At 40.4% G+C, this 7,563-nt stretch overlaps 1 long non-coding RNA gene across 1 annotated transcript; it reads left to right on the top strand.

The window, feature by feature from the left end:
* The first annotated feature begins 590 nt into the window (after positions 1-590).
* Positions 591-6,343, top strand: LOC145539034 (uncharacterized). The gene is made up of 2 exons (XR_014077524.1): positions 591-1,013; positions 5,314-6,343. It is a non-coding gene; the product is annotated as an uncharacterized LOC145539034 (long non-coding RNA).
* Positions 6,344-7,563: the final 1,220 nt, after the last annotated feature.

Raw genomic sequence — 7,563 nt, 5'->3', positions numbered from 1 at the left:
CTCCCCTCACAACAAAGAAACATCATGCTAAAAATCAATAGCGCCACAGCGGACAAACCCTGATATAGGAGAATGCCTTATTCTTAGGGGATAGTAGTGAGATATCGGGCTTCCCTGGTGGCTCGGCCGGTAAAGAATCTGGTTGCAATGCAAGAAACCCAGGTCTTATCCTTGGCTCCAGAAGATCCTCTGGAGAAGGGAAGGGCTACCCACTCCAGTATTCTTGCCGGGAGAATTCCATGGACAGAGGAGCGTGGCGGGCTACAGTCCACGGGCTTGCAAAGAATTTGTCACGACTGAGCGACTACGCAACTAACACACACACACACACACCCCGAGATATTAGGCTGAATTAAATGAAACTGTCTTCTGTTCAGTTCACATATCCGTAATATTGAAGGGTGAAGGGATATGGTGTTCACAAACTGTCAAATTGTTCAGCAAAAAAACACTGTACATGTCCTTCAGCCCTGCTTCCTCCCCCACGGACTACCGAAGCAGGGTCGCACTCCTCCAGGGTGGGTCAGCCGAGCCTGCGCGATGGGAGGATCCTGCTAGCAACCACTGCGCAGGCGCTGGGTGGCAGCCGCACCCACGCGGCGCTGGTCCAAAAGTTACAGATGTGCACAGGGACCTCGCAGTCCGCGCGGCTGCCTACAGCAGAGGAGAGAAGAGAGAACTCCGCAGAGCCGCCTTTGGCTTCTGCGCGAGTGACAACGCTGCTTTCCCAGTTTGACCCCGTCTCCTCTGCGCTCCGCGGAGGGCTGCAGTGAGCATCGTTTATCCTTTGGAGCGTTTATCCTTCGCCAGAAAGAGCCAGTTGTGTTTGGTGCCTCGTGCCTGGCCATTCCCAGGCTGGATTCTTCGGAGGTGGGCTTTTACACTTTCCTTGGTGGATTCTGACTTCCTGTGTCTGACGAACCTGGGCAGTATTACATCTCCTGACCAGTGACCGAAAGTGTCCTGGTAGGCTCATTCCACCCTCGGCTTCTCGTCAGGAAGAGCTTACCCAGGTAACATTTTAAAATACCTTAAAATTGCAGCCTAGAGTTTCTTAAGGAGTCAACAGACTTTTTCTGTAAAAAAGCCAGAGAGCAGACGTTTTAAGATTTGCAGGCCAGGAACAGTCGTTTTTGTCGCTTGTCTTTTCTTTCTTCTTTTTTTAAACAATCTCATAAAAATGTAAATAAATAAATAAAACGCTCTTAGCTTCGGACTTCACAGAAACATGAGGATTACAGTGTTTAGACTACGGTCTTTCAATTTACCCAGCACGGAGGCTAAAGCTTTAGCCCCCAGTTCAACCACAGTTTTGCAGCAGACTCAGGTTCCTGGAGGACTACGACCCACCCACCGAGTGCACTGGGCCCCGCCTACCGAGGCTGAGCTTACCATCTTTGGGGTCCCTACACCTGCACTTCTGCTTTTCCCTGATGAGTGTGGCCAGTGGTGAGTTCCTGGCAGTCAGCAGAGCTGCCAGGAAATCCCCAGACCCACAGCCACACCCTCCTTCACTCTAAAAGGACAGTCTCTTCCTATCTGGGAGCAAAAACCAAAGTCCTTACACTGAGACTAGATGAGTATAAACAATACAAGAAGATCTCACAATGCAGTATCAACTGTATTTGTAATTTGTATAGCATTTTTTCTATTGATAAATGTAATATATTTATGCCCACTATGGTAATTTGGGAAATGCTGAAAAGTAGAAAGACGAAAATAAAAATTCAGCGTACTCCCAAGCCACAAAAATGAACTATCAAAATGTTTACGTATTTGTTTGGTTGGTCTTTTAAGTATATGAATAGGATAACTTACTGAACTGGGTTTCTAAAAAATGTTTCTTAATCAACTTTTGTTGAAGTACAAAATCCAGGAAAGTGGTCAAATTGTAAATGAACAGTTCAATAAACTTTAGAAGACTATCACAAACATATCCTTACATCCACCACCCAGATAAAGAGATAGGGCATACCTAGCTCCTCCAGCCCCATATTCTGTCAAGGGCAGCTTCTCCCCAAATAAAACCATTGCCTTATCCTCAAATTCATAGATTAGTTTAATTTCTTTAAATTCACGTGAAATGAATTAATCGGTAAATTTTCTTTAATTCCACATGAAATGAATTAATCAGTAAATATCCTGTAATATTTTATTTCTTTCCCTCCATATTACATTTGAGATTCATTCAATGTTGCATGTAATGTCTGTGTATTTTGTCTTATGCTGTACAGCACTTAATTGTGTGAATATACTACAGTTTATCATTTATACTGTTGTTTTTTAAATTTAAGCTATATTGAGATACAATTCCCATACCCTACAATTTTTATCCATTTAAAATGTACAGTTTAATATTTCTGTAGTATATTTACAGATAAGTGCAACCATTGGCAGGCACAGTCAATTTCAGAACATTTTAATCACCTCAAAACAGCACCATACTCTTTAGCTATCACTCCCCTACCCTGCAACCTCTCTAGCCCTAAGCAACTACTTTTTGCCTCTGTAGGTTTGCCTATTCTAGGCAGTTCATAAAACTGGTCCCTTATACTGATACTGGGAGAAGGCAATGGCACCCCACTCCAGTACTCTTGCCTGGAAAATCCCATGGACAGAGGAGCCTGGTAGGCTACAGTCCATGGGGTCGCTGAGAGTCGGACACGACTGAGCGACTTCACTTTCACTTTTCCCTTTCATGCACTGGAGAAGGAAATGGCAACCCACTCCAGTATTCTTGCCTGGAGAATCCCAGGGATGGCGGAGCCTGGTGGGCTGCCGTCTATGGGGTCGCACAGAGTCGGACACTACTGAAGCGACTTAGCAGCAGCAGCAGCATACTGATACTGAATATTGTGATTGGTTCCTTATACTGATAGTGAATATTCATGTTATTTCCAGGCTTGGAGCTGGAAATACAAATAATACTTCTGTAAACATCATTATACTTAATCAGCATATTATATGTATCTAAAGCTATATATATATCAAATAGATACATATTTCTGTGGGATATATATCTAAAAGAATAGCGCCAACATAGGTTATATACATGGTTAGCTATAGTTGATGGTGCCAAACAATTTTCAAATTTACACTCCCACCGGCAGCAGATGAGTCTCTTCATTGCTCCACACCCTCACTAACATTTGGTGGTTGTGTGGTTTCAATTTACACTCCTCAGATGACTAATGGGAAAGAGTATCTTTTCATGTAATTATTAGTCATTTGAAGATCCTCTTTAGTAAAATGCCTTTAAGGTCTTCATTTCATTTTTTGGAGGGGTTGTCTTTTTATGTTTGATTTATATATTCTAGATGTGAGTCCATTTTCACTTATGAGTACTGCAATCAAACAGATACTTTTTCTTATCTGACTTGCATTTTAACCATCTTGTTGTTAAATTTTAATGACTGTAAATTTTAAACTTTTACTGAAGTCTTAATTTCTCAGTCTTCTTCTATGGTTAGTACCTTTGCTATCCTAAGAAACCATCGCCTACAAGAACTCCTATTTTACCATCTAAAAACATGTTTTTCTTTGCATCTTTAAATCCACTAACCACAAATCGATTTTGGAGTATGGTGTGCAGTAAGTGTTAATTTTTTTTTTTCATATAGCTGTCCAGCTGATCCAGATGCTTTTCTTGAGACTTCTTTTCTCATTGCCCTGCAGTGTTACCTTTCTCATAAATCAATAGAAACATAAATCAGTACAGATATTGGAATTAATAGGCAAGGTCTTTAACCATGATATATTAAGGAATATATTAAGGAATCTTACTAAAATAAGATGTAATATATGAAGAGGTAGAGAACTTCAAGAGAGAAACAAATCTTTTTTTGTGAGATGGAAGTCCTACAACTGAAAAATACAATAGCTGAAATTATTTGATAGGTTATCAGTAGGTTGGACACAATCATGAAGGCGTCATTAAACTTGAAGTCAGGTTGCTAGAAATCATCCAAATATAAGTGCACTGAGACAAAAATATTGTAAATAAACAAAGCATCAGTGACTGTAAGAATAGTTATCAAGTGGCCTAACATATATGAAATTTAACTCCTAAAAAAGCAAAGGGAGAGAACCTGGGACAGAAATATATTTGAAAAAATACTGGCAAAATCTTTCCAAAATTGATCAACTGTATATTACCCAGGACATTTACTTGTTTTCAAGGAAGAGAGTGGATCCCAATACCCTAGCTTGCCATGAATGGAATTTGGAAGTGAGCATAAATAAACTTCTACATCTACATGAATGAGTAGTAGAACATTTTAAAGGCACACAACATTGGGGAAAATACCTTGTTTGGTGGAACTGTCCCAAACATTACCATACTTTTAACATAAATTGTGCTTACTCCCTAAAGCCCAGAGTACCACCCCAATCATAGTAATACCAAAATGGCCTCCCAGGTTGTCAAAATATCCCCTCAGTTCACAGTACGGCCCTACATCCGTTGAGAGCCCCTCGCTCACGTGATCTGCCAGTGCCTCCTTTCCCACCTCATCTGCTAATGTTCACCTCTCTCAAACCACTCTGGCATCTTTCCTTCTGAGGGCTTTGGGAATGGCTTTTCTTGCTTCCTGAATGATCCTCCCCCAAGCATCCATAAGACTGACGCTTTTCTCCTCCTCAGGTCTTTGTTCAAACATCATTTTCTCAGTAAGACCTAGAAATTAAGCAAAACAGAAAACTTGCATGTTCCTTCCCCCATCCCCAGTTTATTTTTATCTGTAGCCTTTCTTTGAAATGCTATATATTTTAATTATTTAATTTCCTTACTGTCTTACCTTCCCCACTCGTAAAATATAAGTTTCAGTGAGGAGGGAGAGGAATTTACCAATTTTGTTCTCTGTAGTGTCTTCAGTACCTTAAATGAGTAAAAAATTTTAATGATAACATTTTTCTCAGAGATGGCATGTGGGCAACCTTAGTGTATTCCTAATAACCCCTAAATCTTTCAAGATATTTTTTCAGTGTTTCATGAATAAGAAAGTCCTGACAGTACTCCAGTAATTTTTACATTTTTGAAGTATGTTTGAGTGTCTTAGAAAAAAGCATTACATACAGCACGAAAAGCTCCAGCTTTTTACCAAAGAGAATAAGAAATGTGATATGGTTGTTTCCAAAGCAACAAAAAGCTTTACCTCATTAAGTAGACTGAGGGGTTCTCCTTATTAGATTGAAAAATCCAATCAAATAGCTGAGGGCTGCCTCACAAAGAAAAAATACTTAGAGCTGTCATCACAAAGAAATTTGCTTATTCAATTATAAGCTAATTTGTACCAACTTTTTTTTTTTCTTCAGGCATTCAGGCATCAGGATCAATGATGAACTTTCAAAAAGGAAAAAGATGGAAAATCATCGAAATTATCATAATCTGTGCTCCCAACTAAATAAGGGTTTCCTTGTAGCACGTGCAGAGTCAAGGGAAATTATATTCCTGTGTTATTTAGTCTACCAACAACCTATCTGTATACTGTCTTCATCTAGACTATTCTTGAAAGCAGAGCCTGAGACAAAGGTAGAGACATATTCTATTTGGAAATGTGGTCCCAGGGAACAAGGATGAGACGGAAGGGAGAAAACAGGTGGAAAAGGAAAGAATGTCCAAGCAAAACAGGTAGTGTTATTGAGTGGTCCACTAGTGCTCTTGGCTACTTAGTGCAGAACCTTCCCAGGATCCTAATTAAACTGTGTCTCATAATTGTCTGCCTGAGGGATGAAAAGAAGCAGCATTTATCTCTCAGCTGACAGCACCTGTGTGCTGAGGGCTGCTCCATGGGACAGCAACTCCCCCACGAGGAGAGCCTCACTGGTGCTACAGCATCACATGGGCTGCAGCAGAGAAGCTTCAGGACAGGAAGCTAGATTCTTGATACAAGCCTGAGATGAGGCACTCTCAGCACAGACCAGGGTGAAACCTGCTCAGAGCTGTTCACCAAAGCCACAGCTGGAACTGGAGGTGGAAGAGATGGGAGACAATGCACAGGAGGCATCTCAGAAGCCTAGAGAATGCGCTACTAGCCTTGTCTAAATCTATATGCCCTCTCCTTTCTATCATCACAATTGCATTGTCCAGAACAGAGGTTGGCAGAGGGCTAAATAGGAAGGCTAAATGTATTTCCTAGAAGCTATATGTTAATAACAGTTTTAACCTTGAGTAATGCTCATAAGAAACAGAAAGTGACACTAGAACTTGAAAAAAGTTACTCTACTTGCAACATTTTACCATTGGATAGCAGTATTAGATATCCTCTAAATTCATGTAATCTGAGAAGTAATCATAAATTGGAGAAATAAAATCAACCATTTCTTATATTTCTATGAGCTTTATAAATCAGTGTCATTAGTTTTTCCTAAGATATTGTCTTCTATTGTCACATAGCACTAGTGATATAGAAATTACAACCAGTGAAAGGAACACTGGTAGAAACACAGGAATGAAAAATGTTGGAATAATTTCCATCACATAAAGGGTTGGTATTAGTATAGGTTGGAATCAGGGCAGGGGATGGGGGATAACTGCACATTTTGATTTGGGGTTACTCTTTGAAGTTCCATTTTACCAGTAATAATTTTCTTTCTGCCTACATCCATGTGATAGCATAATCATCCTCTCTTATCTGGTCTGGAATTACCATCAATAGGAATAAACTTTTGAGTTACTTAGTATGGCTTGAGTTCCTACTGTTTGCCATTTATTAGCACAGTGCATGCATGTTAGACATGAAACATTACATCCAAACATTTCAGAATGCATGCTCTTTTAAGGTATGAAACTGTTAGTCGCTCAGTCTCGTCTGACTCTTTGCGACCCCATGGACTGGATCCCGGCAGGCTGCTCTGTCTATGGGATTCTCCAGGCAAGAATACTGGAGTGGGTTGCCATTCCCTCCTCCAGGGGATCTTCCCAACCCAGGGATTGAACCCGGGTCTCCCACATTGCAGGCAGACGCTTTACCATCTGAGCCACCAGGGAAAGTATACCCAGGATGCTTACCAAAATTAACCTTATGACTGATCACAAATCATCTGAACAAATCTCAACAGACTGACATCCTATAAGAGTATGAAATCAGAAATCAATTATATAAAGGTAAAAAAACAAATTCCCAAATGGTAGTAATGTAAGGAACATACCACTAATGATCACTGAGTCAAACTATAAATCAGAGTGATATTTAGAAAATATTTTGAAATGAATCCTAATGAAAATACAACATATCAAAACTTGGTGGGATGCTGTGAAAGCACATCTTACGGGAAATGTATATCTCTAAATATCTAAGTATCTTAGAAACTTGACAAAATGGTTAGCTGTCAAAGTTTCAAGAAGCTAGAAAAACTGTGTGAAGCAGCTTTTCAGATATTGGACAACCGGAAGCAGAGGACTGGTCACTGAGCAGGTGAAACAAGGTGGTCCTACCACTGTCCTGCCTTTCTAGGGTTAAGCACTCTGGATCACATTGCAGGAGGAGGAGCTTGAGCAGAGCAGAGGAGACTTGCTCAGTTGAGGAGACAAAGATTGGTATTAAATGGGACAGGTGTCTTGAG

Source organism: Giraffa tippelskirchi, chromosome 2, assembly GCF_054371585.1.
Source record: "Giraffa tippelskirchi isolate mGirTip1 chromosome 2, T2T-mGirTip1v1.2.pri, whole genome shotgun sequence".
In the NCBI taxonomy this organism is placed as follows: Eukaryota; Metazoa; Chordata; class Mammalia; order Artiodactyla; family Giraffidae; genus Giraffa; species Giraffa tippelskirchi.
The sequence above is the reverse complement of the archived record's forward strand: the minus strand, read 5'-3'. Positions and strand labels throughout refer to the sequence as shown.